The sequence below is a fragment of the Mirounga leonina genome, unplaced genomic scaffold (assembly GCF_011800145.1).
Source record: "Mirounga leonina isolate KUSES-001 unplaced genomic scaffold, KU_Mleo_1.0 Mir_357, whole genome shotgun sequence".
NCBI lineage: Eukaryota > Metazoa > Chordata > Mammalia > Carnivora > Phocidae > Mirounga > Mirounga leonina.
In genome coordinates, this window is record NW_023270702.1 from 12,918,544 (window position 1) to 12,943,617 (window position 25,074).

The 25,074-nt window shown below is 40.6% G+C and overlaps 1 protein-coding gene across 2 annotated transcripts in view; it reads left to right on the top strand.

Moving 5' to 3' along the window:
* UGT8 (UDP glycosyltransferase 8) overlaps nucleotides 1-25,074 on the top strand; it is a 124,820-nt gene that overhangs the window by 22,911 nt on the left and 76,835 nt on the right. Inside the window, exon 1 of one of the 2 annotated variants that reach the window (XM_035030327.1) lies at nucleotides 15,148-15,395. The exons of the other annotated variant lie outside the window; for it this stretch is intronic. The gene's annotated coding sequence lies outside the window, so the exon portion shown is untranslated. Of the gene's footprint in view, nucleotides 1-15,147; nucleotides 15,396-25,074 lie in introns of those variants that run through there. 2 annotated transcript variants of the gene reach the window in all.

The following is a 25,074-nucleotide window of genomic DNA, read 5'->3' on the forward strand; positions in this document are numbered from 1 at the left end:
CCAAGAAATCAAAGAAGAGATCAAAAAGTACATGGAAACAAAAAAAAATGAAAATGCATTGATTTGAGAACTTTGGGATGCAGCAAAAGCAGTTCTAGGGGGGAACTTTATAGCATCACAGACCTACCTCAAGAAGCAAGAAAAATCTCAAACAACCTAACCTTCCCCCTAAGGACGGGAACAAGACAAGGATGTCCACTCTCACCACTTTTATTCAACATAGTACTGGAAGTCCTAGCCACAGCAATTGACAACAAAAAGAAATAAAAAGCATCCAACTTGGTAAGGAAGAAGTAAAACTTTCACTATTTGCAGATGACGTGATACTCGATAGAAAACCCGAAGGACTTCACCAAAAAACTACTAGAACTAATAGATGAATTCAGTGAAATTGCAGGGTACAATATCAACCTACAGAAATCTGCTGCATTTCTATACACTAATCTGAAGCAGCAGAAAGAAATTAAGAAAACAATCCCATTTACAATTGCACCCAAAATAATACAATACCTAGGAATAAACCTGATCAAAGAGGTGAAAGACCTGTTCTCTGGAAACTATAAAACACTGATGAAAGAAATTGAAGGGGCTCCTGGGTGGCTCAGTCAGTTAAGCATCTGCCTTCAGCTCAGGTCACGATCCCAGGATCCTGGGATCCAGCCCTGTGTCGTGTGGGCTCCCTGCTCAGCGGGAGCTGATTCTCCCTCTGCCTGCTGCTCCCTCTGCTTATGCTCTCTCTTTCTCTCTGTCAAATAAATAAATCTTAAAAAAAAAAGAAGCTGAAGACGACACAAAGAAATGGAAAGACATTCTATGCTCACGGATTGGAAAAACAAATATTGTTAAAATGTCCATACTACCTAAAGCAATCTACAGATATAATGCAATCTCTATCAAAATACCAATAGCATTTTTCACAGAACTAGAACAAACAATCCTAAAGTTTGTATGGAACCACAAAAGACCCCAAATAGCCAAAGCAATCTTGAAAAAGAAAAGCAAAACTGGGCATATCACTTCAAGTTATATCAAAAAACTGTGGTAATCAAAACAGTATGGTACTGACACAAAAGTAGACACATAGATCAATGTAACAGAATAGAAAATCTGGAAATAAACCCACAATTATATGGTCAATTTATCTTTGACAAAGCAGGAAAGAATATCCAATGGGAAGAAGTCTCTTAACAAATGGTATTGGGAAAACTGGACAGCTACGTGCTAAAGAGTGAAACTAGACCACTTTCTGACACAATATACAAAAATAAAATCAAAATGGATTAAAGACCTACATGTAAGACCTGAAACCATAAAAATCCTAGAAAAGAACACAAGAAGTAATGACTCTGACATTAGCTGTTGCAATATTTTTCTAGATGTGTCTCCTGAGACAAGGGAAATAAAAGTAAAAATAAACTATTGGGAATACCTCAAAATAAAAAGCTTCTGCACAGCGAGGGAAACAATCAATAAAACTAAATGGTAACCTACAGAATGGGAGAAGATATTTGCAAATCACATATCTGCTAAAGGGTTAGTCTCTAAAATACATGAAGAACTTACACAGCCCCACACCCAGCAAACAAATAATTGGATTAAAAATGGGCAGAAGACAGGAACAGACATTGCTCCAAAAAAGACATACAGATGGTCAAGACACAGGAAAAGATGCCCAATACCACTTATCTATATTATAGTTATCTATATGCTATAGTTATCTATGTTAACTATAGTGGAATTAAAATAAAAATAATACATGTGGTATTTATCATCAGGCTACCTCCTAGGATTCTACACATGATTAGGGAGGCAATGATTTCAAAGCTGTCTGGTGTACTCTGGAGAACAGTACATTGCCTAAGATTAGCATAAAATTAATTAGCATCAAATAAATGCATTCATATACAAATAAGAAATAATAATAATCTTTTATACTTTGTGCAATCTTAAACTTTATTAAGAAGGCAACAGAGGAGTTTTACAATATTCTCTTTCAAGAGGGAAAGGATGATGAAATATAAATGTCGACATACGGGACGCCTGGGTGGCTCAATTGTTAAGCGTCTGCCTTCGGCTCAGGCCATGGTCCCAGGGTCCTGGGATCGAGCCCCGCATCGGGCTCCCTGCTCCACGGGGAGCCTGCTTCTCCCTCTCCCTCTCCCGCTCCCCCTGCTTGCGTTCCCTCTCTTGCTGTGTGTCTCTCTGTCAAATAATAAATAAAATCTTAAAAAAAAAAATCAACAAATAGTATTTGCTAAGCATCCTCTTTGGGAAATGTAGGAGTAAAAGCACAGTTCCTTAGCAATATACAATCTACGGGTTCACTCCCTCCTCCTCCGCCTTTGCCTATTCCCCAGCTTGTTCTCTCTCTCAAATAAATAAATAAAATCTTAAAAAAAAAAAACATCATTCTGAGATGCCCAGAGGGGATGTGTTGTATCATATAGATACATAGATACACATATATAGATCATATCTATGTGTATCTATGTATGCATATGTTTGTGTCGTATGTCTATGTAAATGGAAAAGTTTAAATAGTAATTCTTTCGGAAAAACCAAGTAAGGAAATGCAACGGGTTAAAGGAAAACAAAATTGACACCAATACCATGTGAGTTACATTGTCAAACCACCTGATCATCTTTTACTATTTTATATTTGTCTGTTCTTAGCATGTGCTGAGCTACAGATAGGAGCAGCTCTGCATCTAGAATGCACACTCAGATACGCTGATCTATCCCTCTCTTTGTGAACCGATTTCCCTTCTGACAGGTGCAGTTAAAATGAACCCCAACCGTTCTGTTTGGTAAACTACACGGCGGCTATTTCAGGGTAATTTCCATAAACAGTACTGGTCAGACATAATTCGATAACTAAAGTTTTAAATGACTTAGTGGTTTTCTAATCGTTTAACTCAGTAATTAAGCCATCTACAGGGGAGTGCAAAGCATTTAAATCGTTAGGGCTGTGCCAACATGGCTATACCCAGTTCACCGGGCTTGGCTCAGAATGGCATTTATTTCCAACAAGCAAGTTCATTCACAAAAGACAAAGATTTCTCATTATGGAAAATACTCCTAAGAATTGTGTCATAGGACCTACTAGGAGTTCTGCAAGATTAGGTCTAGCTTTCTTTGACCAGTGGCTACTTTTAGAACTGTTTACAGTTTCCCAAGCAAAGTACTTCGTAAAAAAACATTTATTTTTTATGTCTTAGTTCCGGTGTTTTTGTGAGGTGATCTCTTTTAACTTTTGTTACTTGATTAGGTGTTGTAAATTAAAATATAACGATTCTCTCTCCTATTTAAGGTTATTTACAGAACCTGTAAATTAACACAGCTCTTACTGCCACTTAGATCATTTGAAACTAAATACTAAAGCAATAAAGAATTTTCAGGTATTTTTTATTAATTAATAAAATAAATTAATAAAAACCAAGGCTAGGGGCGCCCGGGTGGCTCAGTCGGTTAAGCGTCTGCCTTCGGCTCAGGTCATGATCCCAGGGTCCTGGGATCGAGTCCTGCATCGGGCTCCCTGCTCAGTGTGGAGCCTGCTTCTCCCTCTCCCTCTGCTGTTCCCTCTGCTTGTGCTCTCTCTCTCTCTGTCAAATAAATAAATAAATAAAATCTTAAAAAAACCCCACAAGGCTAGCAGATTATCTGGTATGACACAAAGATTATAGAGACTATCTTGTGTGCCGTTACAGACACTAGTAGCTTCCTTTTCAGGAATTACTGATCTTCAGTTTTTGTGAACAGAATCCCTGTTTGGCTAAGGCAGTGCTGCACCAGGGCTATGGGTGATTTGTGTCCCATGTAAGCACATCACAGCAACACCTCTCCTCTTCGTTCGTGATTGGTCTCGGCCAATTCAAAGCAAGGGAAATCTGCTGAGAAATGTCTTCTAAGAAAGATATTCCTTACAAAAGAGGGATACCGAAGGAGAAAGCCTTTATTTCTGTCGGCTCCTTGCTTTCTTGCTTGGATGTGCAGCTCTGGCATCCATATTGCAACCACAAAAGCAGAAAGATCAAAAGAGCCCAAATCCTGATGGCACCACTGAGTCACTGCACCAAGCTTGGGACCACTGACCTCCAGATGACTTATTATATGAGATAAAGATCGTATTGTTTAGGCCACTCCAGATGGGTAATGCACTGTTTCTAGATGAAAGCATTTTATTTATATATTTTTTAAAAGATTTTATTTATTTATTTTAGGGAGAGAGAGAGAGAGACAGAGACAGAGATAGCGAGAGAGATAGTGAGAGAGAGTACCAGCGGGAAGGAGAAGAAGCAGGCTCTGGATCCCAGGATCATGACCTGAGCCCAAGGCAGACAATTAACCGACTGAGCCACCCAGGTGTCCCTAGACGAAAGCATTTTAACTGATACAAGGGATCAGGAGCAGCTCTTGGGTAATCATTAAAAGGCATTTTGATAATGTGTAAATGCTATTGATTCTAGAACTTACAGAAACAGACAATATCTAACATACATTCCCTAATTTTGATAAAATATATGTCGACCTGTATCAGTGAGTAGTCTTAATATTATGATTTTTACATCACAAATCTTTGATTCATTTTCTATTTATTTTCCATAGTTGCTTTTTATATCTTGCATTGCCATCCGTGAATCCTATATCAGTATTGCTCTATCGGATTCTCTTTATTTTAGAAAATTTCAGGTACAGTTCGATACAGATTTGATCTGCATAGGTCTACTTATGAGGATTTTTTTTCCATAAGTACAATATAGTACTGTACATGTATTTTCTCTTACGATTTTCTTAATATTTTTCTCTAGATTACTTTGTATATTGTATAAGAATATAGTATATAATACATATAGAAAAAATGTGTTAGTTGACTGTTATCGGTAAGGCTTCTAGTCAACAGTAGGCTATTCATATTTGGGGTGTTGGTGCTCCTAACCCCTGTCCTATTCGGGGGTCAGCTGTAATATCAGATTATAGTTTTCTTTCAGCCCTCACCAAAGGTTTATGTTTATTTGTATGTAAAGGGAAGTTAGAAGATAGGGGGTCAAATACAAGAATGAAAAGATATAGTGTATGTGCACAAGGAACTCACATTCTGGTAGGAATCTGATATGTATGTAAATAATTACAGACCCTATTGGCAAGGTAAAAATCTGACCAAAGAGCTATTGGTACTTGAAAGGAGGAGGGATGGTTTCAGGAATGCTTCACAGTAGGGTTCAAGTTTCATGATGGTTAGGGTTTTTTAAAAGTGGAACTGGGGAAGAGTATGTTCCACATCTCTATATTTATAATATAATTTCTCCCACACAGCACATGTCCATAGCTTGGAGACCGGTTTTGCTGGAGTGACGATTTTACAATGGGATGTAGTCAGTTTGGGCTGTATCTTAAAAGGATAATTGAACATCTGCAGTCAAATTCCTCTTCTCTTCATTCTGTTTCTGTTCAACTGATCGAAGAAATTGTTTTGTTTGGGTTTTTATCATATCATATATCTTTTGTTAAATTTTGGTCCAGCTGAACAGATCATGTAAATGTATGTGTTCATGGGAGAATTTTAGTGGAAGAAGAAGGCCTACCTTCCTCTTTCTTAACTTCAGACTATTTTTTGGAAGTTATTTGTTCTTATTATCAGATCCTTTATATTTCCTAAAATTCTTCCTGGAAATTTGAAATCCAAGACTGGAGTCACATATTTAATCATATTTAATCTAGCTGTATTTGAAATTATGTGAACACCAATGGTGTCAGGAGCTGTCACATATATTTTGGTATGGTTCAGCTGTCGAGGGAGTAAATATTTTCATGCAGGGGCTTCCAGTGCTACACACCCATTCATTTATTCATTCATTTAACACAAGATTTTTAGCATACCTTGAACCAGGTAGTGTTCTAGGCCCTGAAGATATAAGAGTGAACATAAAAAAAACAGTCTCTCTTCTCATGGAGATTAAATTCTAATGGTAGCTGTGATTAGGACAATAAACTAGCTATCAAATTCTGCTCAAGTGTCATTTTCTTGAGAGAGCCTTCTCAGACATTTTTCAGGCTCTGTTCCCATATTACTGTGTTAGTTCTACTGTTTTTTTTTCTCGCTCTATAGCAAGGATTTGCTCTTCCCTTTGTCCCTATTTCTCTTCTCCCCAGTCCCCTCAATAAAGCTGTGAGCTAGAGGGCAAAGACCAATATTTTATCATTTTTGTATTAAAAGAGAATATATTCAATAGATCTTTATAAATGAATGAATGAATGTAGCTAAATATTTCATAACCACTGTTTGTGAAAACTTCAGGGGCCTCCTCACCAAGATTTCTCTCTCAATGTGTCACAAAAATTCATTGTGTATGGATTTCCAAGCATATGAGCCAAAATTTGATATTCCATAACACAGTGTGGAGGTTTGATGGTCCATGTTTAATTGACAATCAGCAGTTTAAAAAATACCTTATCTTGAACTTCTGGACTAAAAACATGCATCTTTTGTTAGGGAAATATAGGTATTGGCTCCAAATGTTTCGGAAGGCCAGCTCACTAAGTTGAGAATTTCCAGAACTTGATGTTAACACAGAAGGGTAACGATGCTGGGTATTAGCTAACGGCAGTCAGGCAGCGTATTCTTCTTTCATTCTACTTGGACGCCAGAGTCGGCAGAAGTGTATACGAGGGAATGACAGCAAAATTGAGTTTGTAAAGAAAAGTGGTTGTTGAACAGTCTATTCACTTCCACCATGCTTAAGTAACTGTTAGGATTTCAGTTGCAATATCCTACAAGGCCAGTACTGGTCTGAGTTGGCTACATCCAAGTTCACTGTTAAGGCTTAGTTAGCCAGTCTAGGAAAAACTGATTTGACTTCTAATCATTTTTCCCCCAGTAGTATGGCTAGGGCTTCCTCAGAAAGTGGAAAGTATTCCCAAAGATGTCATTTGGTGACTTATAAAGTACCAGAGACTTTAGAAAGTTCTCTTACATACTATCTCATTTAATCTTTATGACTGGAAAGTAGGTCTTTTATTGAGACTTTGCAAGTTGGGAAATGAGGCATTGATAAGTTGTGTGATACACTTCAGTTCCCGTGCACCGAGGAAGCGGGAGTACCAGAGTGAAATTCCAAAGTTCCAGGGTTGCTTCGCGAGGCCACTAACATAATAGGAGGCATTTCCGCAGAGAGAGCAAATAACAGAAGTCCATTCTGACCACACACTATGTGGATACACGTGCCGGGGGAGACTGGTACTTTTTTGTATGGAGGGGATTTTCCTCTCTGAAACTACCAGAAAGTCGGTGTGAAGGAAAGTAGAATGCTTTAATGAAATACCTGAGAGGAGGGGATTAACGAGAAAAGAGGAAGCAAGAAAGAATTTCCTATTCTTTGAGGAATGTAAGCCTCTCATTAACTTTATATACACCGTGTTAGTGCTGACAAGGTGCAGAAAAAATATTTCAGCAACAAATTTTCATACTATCTAATATTCATGGGGGCTGATTTTGCAATCCACTCCGTTTCTCATTATCATTTCAAGGGTCTTAAACATTTGTTCTAATTAAGCTACTATTATTATATTGCTATTGTTCAGTTATAAGTACAGAATCCAAATCAGGGTTAATTCTAAGATTTTTTTAATTTATGTATTTATGTATTTATTTATTTATTTATTTATGAGAGAAAGAGAGCTCTCATGCTCACGAGCTGAGCAGGGGAGAAGCAGAGGGTTAAAGAGAGGGAAATAATCCCAAGCGGACTTGGGCCTGAGTGCACAGCCCACCAGGGGCTCCATCCCACAACCCTGAGATCAAGACCTGATCCGAAACCAAGAGTCTGACGCTCAACCAACTGAGCCACCCAGGCACCCCTAATTCTAAGATAGTTCAAAGATGATGATGAAAATAAAATTGGGAGCTTTTATTTTTAATAAGAAAATTTTTTGAATAGTTTTAGATTTACAGAAAACTTGGTAATATAGTACAGCAAGGCCCCATAGGCCCCACATCCATTTCCCTTACCAACATCTCACATTGATATGGTGCATTTGTTATAATTAATGAACCAATAGTAATACATGATTAATAACTACAGTCCATACTTCATTCAGGTTTTCTTACTTTTTATCAAATATTCTTTTTCTCTTCCAGAACCCCAACCAGGATACATCACATTTGGTCCTCATGTCTCCTTAGGCTCCTCTCTGCTGTCACAGATTTTTAGACTTTATCTTTAATGACTTTCATAGTTTCGAGAAACTATGTAGGTTACTACTACTACTACTGTAGGTTAGCTGATGCTTTTCTCTTTTTTTTTTTTTTTTAAAGATTTTATTTATTTGACAGAGAGAGACAGCGAGAGAGGGAACACAAGCAGGGGGAGTGGGAGAAACAGGCTTCCCGCCAAGCAGGGAGCCCGATGCGGGGCTCGATCCCAGGACCCTGGGATCATGACCTGAGCCGAAGGCAGACACTTAACGACTGAGCCACCCAGGTGCCCCTGATGCTTTTTTCATAATTAGACTGGAGTTATGAGTTTAAGGGACGAAGACTGGGGATTTTCTAAAATATATATTTTTGTACTTGTTTTTATTTGGTAGATCTGGGGTGGGATCTGAGAGTTTAAAATTTTACAAAATCTCTTCAGGGTTCAGTCATTGATTATGCTGTCTCTTCTGGTAGGTGCTATTTGCTCTGTCTACTAACAACCTGACATGAGTTAAGGATTAAGATTTGAGGTTCTAGTCTTTAATTCTAGAGATTTCTTAGTTATTATTTCTTATTTCGTTGGATATTCCCTCCTTTCTTCTTTTCTGAAACTCCAGTCACATGTATCATTGAATAAATATATTCTTCAGGTCTTTTAACTTTCCTGAGTGTGTGTGTGTGTGTATGTGTGTTTCCTCCATCCTGAGGTAATTTCTCAGAACAATCTTAAGATTTACTAATTTCTCTTCACAAATATGTAGGATTTAGTCCATAGAATGCATTTTTAAGATTTCCATTTTCTTCATGTTTAAACTTTTCCTGAGGTAGGTTTTTGCTTTACTAATTCAAAGGAATTTCTTATTTTGACTTTTAATAGATTTATTCCTCCATTAAGTATATTTTAAAGCCTTTGTCAGATAATTCCATAAGATTAATTTTATTTACAAAGAAATCAGGTTTGGAGCACGAGGGGTTTTGTTTGTTTGCTTTTCTTAACATTAGAGTTCTCATGGGTCTTTGGCTTTTAGTAGACACTTTAACTGGAGAGGGATTTTTTTCTGTTGGTCTGCCTCTCCTGCCTAATCGTTTTCAGTGTCTAAAATTGCCTTCACCTGTCACTCCTGAGCCACCAATCCAGAACCAAGTTTAGTAACAGCATTTTCAAGCTCCTGCTGTGGGTAGATATTGGGGATATCAAAGGTCCAGCCACCACAGTCGGCTAGCAACTAGGTTTGATTCCTAGTTTTGAGTTTTTGAACATCCATGTAGCCACTGTTTTCTGTGTAGCCAGGTTTCCAACCTTTTTACTCAGACTCTGTCCCCATATGTGGGAGTCTTGGCCCAGCCCCTGGTTTCAAGGAGTGAACCTGGCTTTATCCTCTTTCCTGTACAGAATACCGAATTAGTTACCTATTGCTGTATAACACATTGCCACAAACTCGGTAGGTTAAAACAACACACACTTATTATCTCACCGTTTTGTGGGTAAGGAATCTGAACATGGGTTGGCTTTGTTCTGTGACCACGGTTTCTCAAGGCTACAATCAAGATGTTACACAAAAATAAGGGAAGCCCTGAATGAAAAACAAGGCAAGAATAGATACTCAAAACGGGATTCCAGCTATAAAGTAAAACACACACAGGTAACATAATAAGTCTGAACACTAGGGCCCAAGTCCTTGGTATTTACTGTTTTTCATTGATACAGAAATCTACTTTCTTTGCAGACCTCGGGAGGGTCAGGCTTTGAGCTAGCACTTCTGGACAAGCATATACCTAACAGTGTTATCTGGCAGCTGAAGTGTAGCCTGAGAAAGTGACTTCTGAAGCACTGTGATCCCAAGATAACCACATGAAATGAGTCATGCATAATTGCTTATACCAATCTGCTAAGGGAAGTCCCTTATTTCTTCCTTGAAAACAATACAATTAGTTCTTTTTTTTTTTTAAAGATTTTATTTATTTATTTGAGACAGAGAGCATGAGAGGGAGGAGGGTCAGAGGGAGAAGCAGACTCCCTGCCGAGCAGGGAGCCCGATGCGGGACTCGACCCCGGGACTCCAGGATCATGACCTGCGCCGAAGGCAGTCGCTTAACCAACGGAGCCACCCAGGCGCCCTACAATTAGTTCTTTATGTTAAAAGGCAGAGGGTATAATTCTAAAAAAAAATCATGGTTTCTGGGTGTCTCCTTTAACCTTCCCAATAATGGGAAGGTTATGCAGATTAATTCATGTTTACTTTGGGAAGCACACAGACCATGGTACCAGGGTGATGTAATATTGGTCAGGAAGTTTTGATATTTTGGACTCACGTTCAGTGGATCTGAGTACTGCTATAGAAGAGTGATAATAAAAAGATATGAAGATTAGCATCTATAAAAGTATAAAGCAGATACGGTAAACATGACCACATTCACCTAGTGCTGGAATTACTAGAACTGGTTGGTAGTGCCTGGAGCTTGTAATATATTTATTCAAATAAATTATGGTTCTATAATTGCAATGTATTATAAAACTCTTCATTTTCAGGAGGCATTACAGGCTAAATATAGAAAGGCTGCAATAAATAACACCTGCAAAATGGGTGGGAAAGGAAGCAGATGTGGACACACAGCCTTACCTTTGATGTCATGTAGGACCACCCTCCTCGCCTTTAAAATCTTGACTGATGTCACTGAGCCTCAATATAGGGCTATATAAGGATCCAGTACAGTAAGCTTTCCAGTTCTGAAAGGCCAAAGGCCGTTAAGATTTGCTTACTCCCATAGGTTTTCTACAACTAACTCTGAACAGGGTTCATCATGAAGTTTGGGAAATTATTTTAAAAGATTTAACTTATAGGGTACTAGATTAGAGAGCAAAGTTTCATTGAGGACATTTTCCAAGCATGAAAATAAATATTGCTTTGGAGGGGCATATAGAATAAGCTAATATTTACTGTCATATAATCAAAGAGTGTAAGCTTTTTTGGCTTGCCTTTTATATGAGATATTCTTTTAGACAATTAACAAAAAATCTTTTGATGAGAATCTGGAAGTTGTCAGGCGGTCTAGCCATGTCCATCATTTCCACAGTTCCAGAAATCCCTCTTTGTTCCTCTGATCCTTCTTCTCTGTTGCAATTTGATCCATAGATTAACATTTTCTAACACTGTCTACAATGCATAATAAAATTGAATTATGATGAAAAATGAAAAATTACCTTGCACATATTAAAAATTATAAAAAATGAAATAATTTGCACATATAAAAACATGGAGTATGGCACATTTGTATATAGCATATAATTGAAACTGAAAGCAAGATGTTTGGAAGATAATAAGAGATGAAGAAAAAGGAAAAAGGAAGGAACAAAAAGGAAAAGGTGAAGATGTGACAGTGTGCCTGTTTTTGTCTTACAGATTTTGTGCATGATCTTCATTCTGTTTGCTCTCAAGTTTAGTGTTCTTATAAATACAGCAAGCCAGAGTCCACAGGAAACAGGAATTAAAATAATGGCAAAGATTTAAATTGGATACACAGAAAATTACACCCCTCTTATCATGAAGCATCTTTGTCCTGTGGCTTGCTTATTGAGCAGTTGTTCTGCGGTACAAGAGGAGACACAGCAAGACAGGCCAGGCTCAGTATGTGCTTCTTGAATTTCGAGGGTTCTCCAAATGGCCAGGTTGCATTTATGTCCTTCAACTTTTTCTCTGACCAAGATTTATACTACACTATAAGATCCGGTCTGAATAGTCCTAGTAATTCAGGGCATCATCTTTGACTCAAACAGACTTCAGTTCCTAGTTTTGCTACTTTCCAGCTGTGATCTTGAGTAAGTTTCATTCTCCAACTCTCTGCTACTTTACCCTCAAAAGGGAAAATGATAGCACCTACCTCCAGAATTTTTATGAGGACTAAATGAGATCACTCCTGTTAGCTATTTAGCACTGTGCCTGGAATACGCTTTGAAAACTCAAATAGAAGCCATAATAATTATGATTATGGGGGGGGCAGCATCAAAATGAGATCTAATGAGTCTTTGCATACACTCAGCTCCAAAATACACAATTCTATTTCAAGGGGTCTTAGCAGAACTCAAAGGTCTTGTTTGTGAAGTCATGATGTTTTAAGTCATATGGCGCCCCTTTGCAATATATTAGAATATTTGGGAATGTTAGCAAAGGGGTGTTGGAATGTACAGCCACCCATATTTCTTCCCATGATTGAACCTAAATCCATTCTGCTGTACTGTATATGGTCTACATTACAGGGTCAACTGATAACAAGATCGTGCCATTTATAATTGATTGAAGTTCAATTCGAAGAAGTTTGGTTCCAGAGTTTATGGTTAACAATCACCAGGTTAAGCTAATCTCTCTCACAGGTTATTGTTTATTTAAAAAAAAAAAAAATCACATAGGCCCAACTGGCTAAAGATTGCTAACAAGCATTTTTTTTTTTTAAAGATTTTATTTATTTATTTGAGAGAGAGAGAATGAGAGACAGAGAGCACGAGAGGGATGAGGGCAGAGGGAGAAGCAGACCCCCTGCTGAGCAGGGAGCCCGATGTGGGACTCGATCCCGGGACTCCAGGATCATGACCTGAGCCGAAGGCAGTCGCTTAACCAACTGAGCCACCCAGGCACCCTCCTAACAAGCATTTTAAAAAAAATTAACAGTTGAGTATACTGATACACATGCTCTATAGAAATAATGAGGAATTTTACTATCATACTTCATGTTGGCTAGATGTTCCTTACTACAGCTATGCTGTCCAATTCAGCCACCATTTTATACACAAAAATGTTAGGGAGAACTTCGTGTGAATCTGAATGGGAGCTTGCAGGATGAATTAAATATGGGAAATATACATTCTACCTTAAAGAGAAGTAGCAGATGCTTTCACTATTTACTTTATCCAGTCATTCAGCCAATAATATTAAGTGCTAAGTGCTGGTAGATTTTTTTAAAAAGAGAGAGAATCTCACCAATTTCTCTTATAACTACAAGCTCCAAAAATGCAATTCAGCTATTTATACAATGATTGAGTTAACTTGCTTTAAGTTATAGAATGTCCTTTGAGTGCAGACCTTTCAATAATCATTAGATCAAGACTATGGAAGGCACTAGAGAGACCACAGAAACAATACAGGGACATATCCACATACAATATAGTAATGCATTTTCTTTCCGAAAGTCTGACAAAAATCTCACATGATGGTCAGTTTACATGGCTTTATTAAGCAAAGGAATGTGATGCAAATTTTAGAAAGGTTTTTCATAAAATAAAAGGTAAAGTTTCTGCTTAATTTCTAATGATCTTTTTTTATCAAAGTTTACACGTGTATTATCAAAACAATGGCTTGCAATTGCTTGAACAGTTGCTTGAAGCTTGACCCTTGAGAGAAAAGAGTTTTTAAAGCAATGCTTAAGTTCTCTTGTGTCCGATCATTATCTGTTATGTTTAATGTTTATTTTTAGGTTTTTTGAATGCAAGCTAAATAAAAAGTAAACATGGGATGGTAATCTTTTGCCAGGTACAAAGACTGAGAACATACTCCTAGTGTTTTTCACAATATTTCAAATTTCTAATCTGCAAAGAAGGAAAGTGCATTCCTTTTTGAACTTGGTATTTGAAACTCTCTACATCAGTGATCTTTCTTTAGCACATGGATTTTAGATCCTGGACTTATTAAATATAGGAGCATTAATAAAATGAGAACAACGGTGTATATTAGTGTTTTTTTCCCATTTATCATTAAGTTATGACATATACAGTAAAACAATTTCCGGTTTCTTATCTAAGCGCAGGAGCAAGGGAAGAATGGCCTGACTTGGTGTATTTTTTGATTTCCAGTGTTTAAACGGATAACGTTTGTGCGCACTGGAGACATTATAGCTTCTGGAGTTTACGCCCGACACGATTTTCGCTCTTCTGAAAGTGGTAACATGAACAATTCTGCTCACGTCGTATATGTATTTATTGGATACAATGCCGATCCGGCTTAGAGAAAATCGAGCAGCGCTATTAGGTTTTCCTGGTTCCCAGGAAGCGCACAATCTACCCTCAGACTCTTCAAGGTGCTTGGCCTCTCAGGTCTGAGGCGCCACAAGAAGGCTGCTTCAGCAGGCCTGGCTTCGCAAAGTTGCTTCCTGGCCGGAACGCCAACTTGGCAAGGATCTACTGCTGGCAAACACAGATTAGTAAGGATAAAGTCGCCACAGACTCAACCAAGCAAAGCATAAATGGCCCTTTCAGCATGAGCCTGCGAGGAGGGATGGTACTGGGCCCAGCAACCCAAATTACTTTTTCCGGGATCCCCAAACTCGAGTTTTTGTGGTGGTTGTTGTTTTGTTCTAAGGCTTTAGGATTCACGAGGCAGGTGCCTGAACACCTAACCCAGCCCCCCACCCCCGCTGTCTCTCGCGTATCTCCTCTACCTCCTTGCCCAAGTTGAACTTTTTAATGGGTTCTAGAGGAGCGCAGTGGGCTAAGAGGCTGGGAAGGTGAGAGAAGGCACGCTACCACCACGGTGATTCCTATTGCAATAGCGTGATGGGGGGGGGGGGCGGGCACGGGCACCAGAGGGGTGGTGGCAGAAAGGGCACAGGGCACGCCTCGTAGGGGGAACAGGGGGCGGGGCCACGTGCCAGTCCCAGGGTTCCCAGCTCGGGTGCGACCGGAGGGCTCCCGAGCGTCCCGGCCTGCCAGCCGACTGCCGCTCGGCGGGCGAGCATCCCTGGCCCAGGACCTGCCCCTCGCCCAGCCCGCGAGCGCGTCGCACGAAGGCGCGTCCGCATCCATGCCCGGGCCAAGGGAGAAGGCGTTCGCAGGCCCAGGCGTGTGATGCGAGGCTGAGCGCGTGGCAGCCGCGTCGTGCCCGGCCGAGCCGGACGCGGGAGCAGAGCGGCGCGCTCCTGCTCTTCTAGCGGGGCGCTGGGCGGGGCGCGGCTTGGCGGGGGCCGGCCAGCCGCGGGAAGCGGCGGAGGAGCAGGCGCGCTGCGGCCCCGAAGGAGGGCACCGTTAAAGCTTTGCCATCAATTGGGAGCCCAGTGAGTCCGTCCTAAGCTAACACCCTAACTCCACAGCCCTCACGCCCCCAAACCACCGAAGGCGGCGACACCTGATCCAGCGCACAAACACGGGTCCCTTCTGTCCCCGGATACAATTACGCGGCAGAGACACATTCAAACTCACGCGCAGCAGCCAAGAGCCGAGGTAAGTGGAGGGACCGCGCCGTTCCGGCGGGCGAAAGGGGGCGGGCTCGGGGGAGGAGATGGGCGTTGTTTGCTCCCTGAGGTGAGTGCGGGGCGAATGGCTGCGATCCAGGGGCTGGGGGCTGGGATCGAAAAGGGCCGATGGGGCTGGGCTGAGCGTGATAGGGAATGGCGAGTGCGGGTGGGGGGTAGGGGGTGGGGAGAAAGGTTAAGATTGAGGGACCGTGAAGGAGATCTTTCCCAGCTGCTCCCGATAGCTCCCGTACTCCTTTCTTCTCCCATATGGCACCCGTTTGAGGGTCTTCCCGAGTTCCTGCGTGCTGAACTCTAGAGGGGAGGGCATAACCGGGCGCGGGTCTGGCGGAGGACCTTGCACTTGACCCGGGAGGGATGGGCATCAGGGAGCCCCAAGGCCGGAGCCCGCTGCCGGCACGGATGGGGGACCAGGAAGTTTCGGACGTCTCCTAATAGTCTTCTACTTCGTCCTGTCCCTAAAGGGGAACTGGGTGTGTTGGGGGTGGGGAGCGTCGTGGGGCTGCGCGCGTGCACACCCACACACTCCCGCTCCTACTCTCTTGGGACCTTTGGGCATCTGCCGGAGCCCACATGCCCGCGCGACCCCCCAGGAATGTACAGTGGTGACAGGGTCGCGCGCGGGTTCACGCGCGGCTGAGAGAACTATGCGGCGCGCCCTTGCATTAGAGAAGCGTGTGTGCGGGCTGCGGAGGTTGGAGGGGAGTTGCGAGAAGGACGTGCTGCAGAAGTAGGGCGCCTTCCACGGGCTGGAGGAGCGGCGAGGGGGCCTGGGTGCGGGATTTGGAGTTGTAGGAGGCGAACCGCGTCGGAAGGCGCAAGTCTGTGCAGTGTGACGGGCCGGAAGGACAGGCAGAGGTGGGGAGGGGCGCACCCAAACTATATGGGAACTCACTGGTTTAATTTTAGGTTGATAAAGTTGAGTACGGTGAATGTATTCCTCTCCAGCGCCTCCTTAGGGAAAGAACCGCCTCTGTACTTGTACCTGTACCGCTGGTTCCCGGCACCTTAAAGCATCCCGGGGCGCTGGGGAGGGGAGGAAGGTGGGAGAACTTCTGAGAGTCCCGCGGACTAACTCATTGGAAGGCTAGATCACATTAAGTAGCCATTCTTAAGAAGGAGAGGGCGTATCACTAGAGGACGGGTGGTGGGCGGTGTTCTCAAGCAGGAGTGACCCCGAGTCACCTCTATTATGAGGCAGTGTTAGTAATAGAGATAGCCTTTTATTTCAGGTGGGTTCCACTCAGAAAAAATCAAACTTAACAAAGAAACAAAACACTACTCTAAAAACAGCCCCCTCAGGCTGTCACCTTGTGTATTGAGTTTTTCAAGATTAATAGCCCAAAGGTGTGGCTGTTTGGCTATATGCCACGTGTGCTGTGGTTTCTTCTGATAATTTCATGTCCATAAAAAGGTCTCCACTCAGAATTTGCTGTGCTTTATATCCTCCAGTCCCAGAGACGGAAACAGTGGATTTATTCTTCTGTAAAAACCATCTCCTGGTAGGTAGTTTGAGGTTTTGCTTTAGGAATGGAACTCTGTTCAGCAACTATTCTAGATAATTCCAGAGGGAAATACTCTAATACTGTTTGATTTGCCTGTTACCCAGAAGATAAAGGTGACATCTAGTGTGTGATTTAGTGCCACAGGGCTGTTTAAAAACTACAGTGAAGTGTGATGCCTTGACATTTGGTAAAAACTTAATGGTGTTTTAGTAGCTGGGCATAAATGAGTAGAAACAATACTTCTGACTTTTCTGGGTAATACTACTGTAGAGATTCAAACTCTTTAAATCTATAATTTCCAGAGCTTTTTGCTTGCTTTATTAATACTTGGTGCACTTATTAGGATAAGTAAACCAGTGGAATAAATAAAGATATTTACAACAAAATCGATTTCTTATAAAATCTATTTGTGTGTGTGTGTAAAGAGTTTGACGGTAGCATTTAATTTAAATTACTTAAAACATTTCATGATACCTTATCAGCTTAATTACCATCATTGATGACAAAGGAAGAAAATCACATTCCCAATTCTCAAACTCCTTTTCAAAGTTATTTATATATTTATTTATCAAGTAATATTGAGTTGCTGCTGTTTAATTCAGCTAGATTTTCAGAATATACCAGGAGAATAAGAACTTTTGATTGTTTTTGTAATATATAATAATACTCCTTTTATTGATATTGATACTATCTGGGTTTTGCTTATTTTCATAAGTGCATTTTCTCCATAGCTGACCCCTCCCATGATCAATGAATTACTGAAACTTAAAAATTCAGCTATGAAACAAGTAATTTCTAAATCTTACACTCTTACTTGCTCCCCTGGATTTAAGTTAATTTTTTTGTTGGCTTGTCTTTATGAGCATGAATTCATAAAGAATTGAATAGTGCTATTCGTTGAGGTGTATAGAGCTGTTTTTGTTTATAGTATTAAATAGTCTCAGTCTGCCCTGTTGAAATACTAGATTGGAGACAGAAGTACTATTCTTTTTTATGGTTTTTCTGGGTCCTCTTTCTGTTATCAGCTATCACTTTCTACTGCTGTCAGGCTGTGAGCGAGGTCTGCTGCTATATTATCTGTTGTCTTATTTTTCTGTGAAATGATGTGGGCTATTGCCCGAGTATAAAGCCTGTGGGCTTTGTGACAGGTACTTGCTGTTCTCATGCTTTATTTCTGGGATGGATTGTAAGCTATCCGGCTGAGGTTCCTAGTGGGACTATGAGGATGGCCTCTCTATAAATGGTTTTAATGTCATTGTTGTTTTACAGAATATTTTGTGTATGAGATCTTTAGAAGGTGTCTTAATGTCAGACAGTTCAGTCTTCTGAAAAATCTTTGCTTTTCTGAGAAATTGCAGTAGCCTTTAAAAAAAAGTGTACTTTTCTTACGGCAGGTCCAGATTGCCTTTGTTTAGGAATATGTATACAGTGATGTTTTCTATACCACTTTCTATACCAGCTAGCCTTATGTAATGTTGGTCATATTTTCCTACTCCGGAATAAAAAGTGTGATTTGATAATCTTGATCACCATACTTGACACGAGGTCAATCATTTCAGTATTACTTTGCATACCTACCTAGGGAGGGGCTACATAATCAAATTAGTTTGAATAAATCAGTTTAATTTAGTCTTGGAGAACAGTAGCAATCAACATCTTCCTAACCTAAAGCATTTCAGAAGTATTCATTCTTTTATTCAGCAAGTATTTATTAAAAGCATAATATGTTCTTGTGCTCTGGGGATATACGGCCCTGGGTTTAAGAGGTTAGATAGATTGAAAACAAACTAGTTTCAGTAAGTGCAACGTAATGCTGTACGGTCTCTGAGTGCTGTGATAAAGATATGCAGAGGACCCTGAACAGGCATTTGGAAGTGATCAGAAGACTAGCGAGGCTTCATGGAGAAGGTGACATTACGGTCAGTGTAGGCACAGGCCAGGTCATGGGAGGCTGTTTGCCATCATGAGGAATATGGACCATTTTCTGTTCAAGTTTGTTTCCAACAAAGGAGTGATAGGATGCAAAGATAGCTCTCACAGCCATCTAGAAGGATGGCTCTGAGGAATCTGAGACAGGAACGGCCGTTTAGAAGGTACTGGAGTGATCTTGTTGAGGACCTTATACCATAGTGGTAGCAGTGAGATGAAGAGAAGGGTTTGGTCACATAGATATTAAGGTAGGAGAATGTCTAGGATCAGGTGAGTGATCAGGATCGTCTGCATATCTTTATCAGCACTCAGACATATGAGGAGAGGCAGGTTGGAGGAGCAAGGATGATAGAGTTCAGTTTTAAAGAGTATGAAGTACCTACAGAAAATCCAACTGAAGAGGAGTGTCCAATGGATCATTACACAGAAGTTCTGAGTAGAGAGGTCTTAGCTGGATAAATAAGGTAGATAAATGGATGAATGGATAGGTAGGTGGAAAAATGGATGAATAGATGGATGGATGCACTGATTTAGCAGTTTTTAGTACATGGGTGGTTGGAAAAAAAAAGGGGGGGGGGAGTTGATATGCCTTCCAGGGCAGGTACAATGAGTAAGAGGGGGATAGAAGCCTAGGGAAATCCTGATATGTAACAGTTGGGTGAGAAGTAGGGAGCAGTAAAGAATGAGAAGTACAGAGTGAAAGGCAGGAGGAGAATGAGCGGAGAACAGCTTTTTAGTAGCTGAAGGAGGAAAGAAGTTCAAGAAGTAAGATCAAGTACTAAAATGAGGTGTATCAGACAATTCTGATTCTGCTCCTGACTAACTCTGTGACCTTGAACTTAGAGCATAGTTCTTATCTACGAGAAGAGGATCAAAGTGCCTACACCCAGAGGCTACTGTGAGGATCAAATGAGCTAAAGCCTGGCAAGCTCCGGGCCTAGAAGGTCATTGGTTTGTGCTCAATAAATGCTAGCTGTTTTTTTATTTTTTTAAGATTTTTTTATTTATTCATTCGAGACACAGATACAGAGAGAGAGGGGGCATGAGCAGGGGGAGAGGCAGAGGGAGAGGGAGAAGCAGGTTCCCTGCTGAGCCAGGAGCCCGATGCGGGGCTCGATCCTAGGACCCTGGGATCGTGACCTGAGCCCAGGGCAGACGCTTAACCATCTGAGCCACCCAGGCGCCCCGCTAGCTGGTTTTATAAAAAGCACAACTTGGATTTGGTGATTAGTTGGTCTGTAGAGACTGTTGCTTTTAGCAGTACTTGCGCTCAGGGTTCAAGGAGGGTGATTAAAGGTATATTTAAGATGAAAACTTGATCCGGTTTATAGCCTTTGGGGAGGAAGCCAGTAAAATAGGGGCAGTTGGAGATTTTGAAGGGAGCAGGGAGAGCACTGGAAGACGTTCCTTGAGGAGAGGGTGGGAATTGCGAGAGCTCTGGGGAGTTGCTGGGATCCTCACGACAAGCCACGCTTCTACCAGCCTGGAGGGTTCTGTGGCATACAGGTTGTTTTTTAAAAGCATCTGGTAATCAAATCGTAGACATTTCAAATGCCTTGTTAAACTGTTTCTGGTATTATAAATGAGTTCTAGTTTCTTAGATAATCTAATAAGGGCATAGACTGATTCATTAATTGTTTAAAAAAAATTAGGTGTACTATAGTAATATTGAAAAATACCTACTTTTTTTCCTTAGGATTTTCTCTGTTTGGAGGATGTAATGCTTTATATTAGAGATAAACCTCTAAAATTAGATTTGTATTTTAATATGTGTGTACATTTTTCCCCCTGTAATTCTTGAGCATTTTGAGAAAATGTTTGCATGTAGGAACTGGTTTGGGAACCAGTCAACAGTTAATAATGTTAATAATGCATATTATTTACTAATTGGTTGTTAGGCATATTGGTGATTAATTGGTTATAAATAATATTGATTTTTCTTTTTTAGTTCAAATTAGTATGTATGTTTCAATACATACTGTTACTCACCATATGTCATTTGTTTATATGGCAGTTAGAGTATACATAGTTTTTAGAATTTCTAATAACGGTTTTTTGAGTAAATAAATTAAATGTTCAGTATTTTTAAGGTGAATCATTATGTGTGTAGGTTTTATGTGTTTAATGTGCATGGTTTTTCATCTCTGATGATGTTCTTTACTTGAAATTCTCTAGCCACACTTTTTGTTACTAGGACCTCCTGTTTTGAAGTTGAATTTCTGTGTTTTTTGTCCACTGCGCTAACTCCCTCACAATGTCTGGTCTCATACTTGCAAGTGTAGTGGTCTGTGCATTTCCATATTGTATATTAACCAACTCAGTTTTTTTTTTTTTTTTAAAGATTTTGTTTATTTATTTGAGAGAGAGAGAATGAGAGACAGAGAGCATGAGAGGGAAGAGGGCAGAGGGAGAAGCAGACCCCCTGCCGAGCAGGGAGCCCGATGCGGGACTCGATTCTGGGACTCCAGGATCATGACCTGAGCCGAAGGCAGTCGCTTAACCAACTGAGCCACCCAGGCGCCCCAGTTTTGTTTTTTTTTTTAAGATTTTATTTATTTATTTGACAGAGACACAGCGAGAGAGGGAACACAAGCAGGGGGAGTGGGAGAAGGAGAAGCAGGCTTCCTGCTGAGCAGGGAGCCCCGTGCGGGGCTCCATCCCAGGACCCTGGGATCACAACCTGAGCCTGAGTGGAAGGCAGACGCTTAACGACTGAGCCACCCAGGCGCCCCCACCAACTCAGTTTTAGATTAGATACTGTCCTGCTCAGCACTGCCTGATGGAGATGACAGATGCCAAGTTGAAATTGACTTGGACGTGTGTGCCATCCCTAGATCAGCATTTGGAAGTGCAGAGCCAAACAAAAATGGAACCTTTGGATTTATGAATGGCGGGCTATCTAGGACAGCATAGGTCTGTTCCTACTCCTTGGCTGGAAGTTTCTATAAGTATTAAAACATTTGGAAAGAATGTGTAATTAGGAACATTTCAGAGATACTGTGTGTTTTGCTCTTAGTTTTGTGCTATTTATCTGTATTGTTATTAATCAAAATAATCACTGTATTGATTAAATTTGTCCCGGCTTGATTTAGATAACAGAAATACATCTGTAGGAATTCCAGTTCACTAAAAAAATTTACATTATAACCGATTTGGTAAATATTTGCTTGATTTGGGAATTTATTAATACAAAATATGTGTAAAATTATTTTGCACTTTTCAGTTCTGTTTTTTAAAAAATTAATACTTGAAATATTTTCAAGACATTGAGTCATAATTTTTTAGCTATTACATTGGCTATAAGTAGCTTTATTAAATAATAACTGTGGTGCTGACTGTCCTTCAAGTGAGACGTTTTAGTTTAATACTATGCCCCCATGACTTAAAAACAAAATTAAAAGGAAGTAGAATCAAGTGTACAAATATGCTATATATTTTGTGTGTACAAAAAATTGTATAAACATTTAGTTTTTATAAACCGGATCATATTTATAGACTTTAAAATAAGGGTGATGGGTATACAGATGTTTGTTAATCTTTATACTACTTTTCTGTATGTTTGAAGTATTTTACCGTAAAAAGTGTGGACAGATAAGGACACTAAGCATATCAGTGTACCCAGACACTGCTATTTAAAGCAATATCGAAGTAAATCTTTCCATAAAAAGAATCCTCTTTGATTAATCTGTTTGGCAAATCAAATTTTCCTAATCTACTTAAGCAAATACACGTCACCCCCACACCAGCAGCGAACTTGGGCACGCCTCTGTACCGCATTTTGAATGTAGTTGCATCCACCAGAATTTCCTAAATTTCTAAATTGAAGAGAAAGGCTTAATGTGAGCCTCATCATAATATCCCTTATTCTAAAGAGGAGACATCAACAGAGGGTTTGTGTTTCTGTTTTTTCGTTTTGAACCAGCAGTGGAATGAATGACTCGGTAGTGTTGCCCTCCTGCTTTGAGAGAGTTGCTCTAAGATTGGATAGTCTGGGCATGAGCTGCAGGCCCCTCCCCGTGCGCTCTTAGGAAGAAAGGCCATTGTGCTTTACATAGCTTTTGCATTTGTGCAGCTGTACCTGTTGTTCATTTGTACTCACAGCCAATCAGGAGAGCGGGGCTTAGAGGAAAACTAGTCAAACAGGTTTGCCCGTCTATTTAAATGGGGGGGGGGGGGAAGCAGTGAAATTTGTGGATAAGGTCAAGGGTGAAACTATTTTAAGGAATATTAATGCTGATCACTGACTTTTATTTTCTCCAGGGTTTTGAAAATACTTTGGGGGCATTTGTGAGACTATATCTTCCCGGAGCTAGAGTGAGAGTAAAGGGAGCCGAAAGAAGTAAATATAAAAGAGGGAATTAGAATAACGTGAACAGAGGGAAAGGAAAAACAATAGTGGAAGGGGGAAAAAAAAAACAAGAGGAAGAGGACAAGTGTTTCAGTGTCCCTTCTAGGCTTTGTGCAAGCTTTGATCAGAGAATGAGTTTAATTAAAACAAGCGAACATCTGTAGTCTTCAATATCCAATATAGGGAACACTCTACTGGGTCAGGGCTGAGGCTTCCGAGGAATATTCATGGGAAAATGTTGTAGTTACTATCTCTTTTTTTTTTTAAAGATTTTTTTTTTATTTATTCATTTGAGAGAGAATGAGATAGAGAGAGCATGAGAGGGGGGAGGGTCAGAGGGAGAAGCAGACTCCCTGCTGAGCAGGGAGCCCGATGCGGGACTCGATCCCGGGACTCCAGGATCATGACCTGAGCCGAAGGCAATCGCTTAACCAACTGAGCCACCCAGGCACCCTGTAGTTACTATCTCTTAACACTAACTTTGTCTTGGAAGTACATAGTTCCCTTGAACAATAGTAAAATGCTATATTCATACAGCTTTTTTGTAGTTTGTAAATCTCTTACTCATTCACTCTTACCGTTTTATCCTCTTTCCACCCCTGAGCGCTGTCCAGTAGGGAACCCTAGTTTACAAACCATGACCTGGGGGTGCAGAGCTCTTAAGTAACTTCTGGAGGTCACTAGGACAGTCTGTGAGGATTTGGTATTGGAACACAGGCTTCTTTCCTAGAGCAGGGCCCTGGAGCTACAGCTCACCACCTGCTGAAACCGGGACCTCACTGAAATGACCTTTAAATAAGTCTTCTTTAGATCTCACCAGAGACTCTTTACCCACTCATTGAGATTTTCTTCCCCTTTACCCTCTGGGATGGTTGGCTATTCATGCTCAGGCATTGCATTTTTATTTATAAATAGATGATGTAGATTTGCAAGGCTACCTCTGAAGTCTTGACAGATAATTACATGTATTTAGTTTTTTATTTTGTATTTATATCTGAATATAAGCACGCCTGATGTCATGAAACAGTAGTTGGAGAAACAAATGATTACACACCTTAGGAAGATCTGCCTTAGGAGGCATTTGATTTGCTGCCTTCCTCCTCACCCCCAGAAAAGACATTTTGTACCAGTTAATTCAAAGCACCAGTCCAGGCAGAGTTCTTTTTTCCCTCCTCTGTGCTTATTTCCTCCTTTGGTAATTGGCAAAATTCTCTGGTTCGAAATGTCTCCTCTTCTGTCTTCTTTTGGGCAGGGCAGCAGGAGTGGGAATAGGAATAAGAGCACGTTTTGATGAATCTCGTCAGCCAAACTAAAAAGAAAATAAACAGGTTTCGTAAGACTATAAGAAATGATGCCTGACTCTGCTCTTTGCCTGTTTAAAAAACAGTTGTTGTTTTTTTTTTTATTCTTGAGAGCATTAGGAGGCAACTATGTTATTTTGATCAGTTAGACTTTAGCATATGCTCAGGAATATCATTTTTGTTCAAATTTCACAACTATGCAAAATATAGAAAAACAAGTTCCTCTGGCTGTCCTGCTCCTTCCTTTTGCTGTTCCACTCTCTTTCCTCCTACACCTGCTGGCCCTTCTGGAGATAAAGTCCCTGCCTTTTGTGGGGAATTGCGGAGAGGGATCCTAGTGGTTGGGTTACAAATTGGAGGGAGGGATGCGGGTAAATATGTGTGTGAGGGGCGCCTAGGGGTCTGCCCATCACTAACCTAGGAGCTGGTCATTTTATTCAAATCACCCTGTATAGTAGTTGTTCAGCCTGTAAATGGACCTTAGTTGCTTTATGCTCTCTCATCATTGTTTATACAGTAAAAATACTTCAGCTAACAATTTTGATACTCCCTAAATGCATTCCT